Raw genomic sequence first — 2,344 nt, 5'->3', positions numbered from 1 at the left:
CAGGAGGAATGTTTCTGATTTGCAGGAAGGAGAGCGGGACCTCCTTGGGCAGATCCCTGTCTCTTCATCCTCCTCTACACACGGGAGCAGAACCTTTACAGGAACCAAAGAACTCTGGCCTGTTTTGTATTGCTGCCTCATGCAAACCAAAATGCTCTCTCCTCGATGAACGTCCCTTCTTTATTTGAGATCAGGTCAAGTAGAAATGCAACATTAAGTTCGGCAGATCAGGCAGATGTAACTCCCTGAGGCGCCTACATTTCCTCACATGGGCAGGTTTTGGGTTGGACTCTATCAAATGCTGTCCTTCCTCAGCCTTCCTGTTTGTTTGTTTGTGTGTTGCATTCACAGTGTCACCCCATTCAGTGCTCGTGGTGAGTGACTTATTGACGGACAAACGCCCCTTTCTTCCTGTAACCAGAGATTTATGCCACGGTCCCCTCACTCACTTCATTGTCCCCTGTCACAAATCCCATTACTGTTGCCACGGTTACCGTGCCCAGCTGATTTTGTTCCATGTTCCCTCAATGGTCATTCATACTCTGGTTTAAACGGTGGCGATTAAAAGTGCCATTCTATATCCTACCATGCAGGGCACACCTGAGTGTCACACTACCCTTTAACTTCAACTCTCCATCCTGTAAGAGGCACTGATTTTCCCCATCTGTTTGGACCTTGGTGCTAAGAGAACGTGTCTGTTGGCTGCTTAATCTCCAATCTCATCTGGGTCACTGCAGTCAGTGTACACGATATGCCCCATAAATAAACACGATGAGGGGAAAATGGAACTCTAAATGTGACTCTATAGATGTAGCAGAGGCTGGCATTTCTCCACCACACTCGACTCCATCTGGCATTAGGGGTTAGTCTATCTTGTGTGACTTTACACTGTGGACAAAAACGATGGTGTTCCTGCCCCTGCATGCGCCGTATTTTTGTAGATGCAGAGGTTGCCTAAAAACCATTAGAACATATTTTCAGATATTCAGGAGTCTAAGCGGAGGCTGGCTGCTTGATTAGTTTGGGTTGGTCAGCTATGAAGTGGCAGCAGAGGGTCATCTGTGAATGGAGGGATGAAGGCTCTCCATTAGCTATCTAAGAAAAAAACTAAATTGGTGGCTGGAAAATTTAATTTGGGAGGCCCTCTTTGAATCCTGAGTTAGGTGAGGGTCTGTGCACTAAAGTTAACCATTTAAGCTACCTTTTGCAAAGGGCACAATGCATAGTGCATTTTAAAACATAGACGTGCCTCACAATCCATCTGCTTGCCTTCTCCTTGAAGAGACGAGTAGCTATTGACTGATTTACTTATTTCCGGTTCTTTTGGTCAGTCCACATTAATCTTACATCTTTTCTGCGCCATGACCGGTGGCTGAGTCAACTGTGTTTTCTTTTTTTCCAGAGTTTGACAGACACCGCTCTCGGAATTGGAACAAGTGGATATGAATGAAAGCTTGCCAGCCGACGCCTATGAAAGCAGCCGATTGGGTCGTGACGTCTGACAGCCGCTTCGATGTTGCCTCCCACACTTTGTCATACTCGCGCGTAGGCGTATTTAGACGGAGAAACTGAACTATAGACCGACTGAAACTCGCCGACCTATACGGGGCTGCCCTGTGGGAATATACGGGTCGCTTCGGGAAAGCGGAAAGCGCTAAGGAAAAGTATCCACTGAACCTGTTATTCCACCTCGCGATTGAGCGCGTAAAACAAGCTGCAGCGAACAGTTTTGGAAAGGTGGCTATTCCAAGGATATTTTATGCATATTTTCCATCCTTTATCTTTCAGACGCGTGGTGGAGTTATGAAGTGACATAATTGACATTGTGTCATCTGAAGGAAAGACAGTCTATTCATATGCTACTGGTTGATGCACGGACCCTGTGTCTGCAGTCCTGAAATTCCTTAGTAAGGTAAGAATTGCCACTACAGCGCACACTTTGCCTTCAATGTTTCTACCATTACATGAAGAACACCAATTTCACCTTTTGATATGTGATATCGGTAATATGTTGAATCCCTTAATGGGACTAACGGCCCCGGGCTGAACACACAAACACTTAGTGCCAGTATGTTTATCCAGTTTCTAAACGATTTGAAATACCGCCTACGGTAGCAGCAATTTTGACGCTACACACTCTGATACCTTTACGAGCACTGGGGGATATATGTTAGAAATGTGTTCATAAAATGTATGTATATCATACATAGAATGCCACCCACAGGCTTTCTCGTGATAACCACTCTGATGGATAAACTCTGCTGTGGTGAACCTCCTCGCGCTGCATTCTCCTCATTAATGATTAATAGGAGTGGGCAATCTTCATATCTTCTACCAGCGGGGC

The 2,344-nt window shown here is 45.6% G+C and overlaps 1 protein-coding gene across 1 annotated transcript in view; it reads left to right on the top strand.

The window, feature by feature from the left end:
* Positions 1–1,803: 1,803 nt before the first annotated feature.
* rhbdf1b (rhomboid 5 homolog 1b) overlaps positions 1,804–2,344 on the top strand; it is a 37,747-nt gene continuing 37,206 nt past the window's right edge. The window contains exon 1 of the mRNA XM_080834267.1: positions 1,804–1,912. The gene's annotated coding sequence lies outside the window, so the exon portion shown is untranslated. The remainder of the gene's footprint in view (positions 1,913–2,344) is intronic.

The sequence above is a fragment of the Sprattus sprattus genome, assembly GCF_963457725.1.
Source record: "Sprattus sprattus genome assembly, chromosome: 3".
In the NCBI taxonomy this organism is placed as follows: Eukaryota; Metazoa; Chordata; class Actinopteri; order Clupeiformes; family Clupeidae; genus Sprattus; species Sprattus sprattus.
Note: the sequence above shows the minus strand (reverse complement) of the source record. Positions and strands in the feature narration are given on the sequence as shown.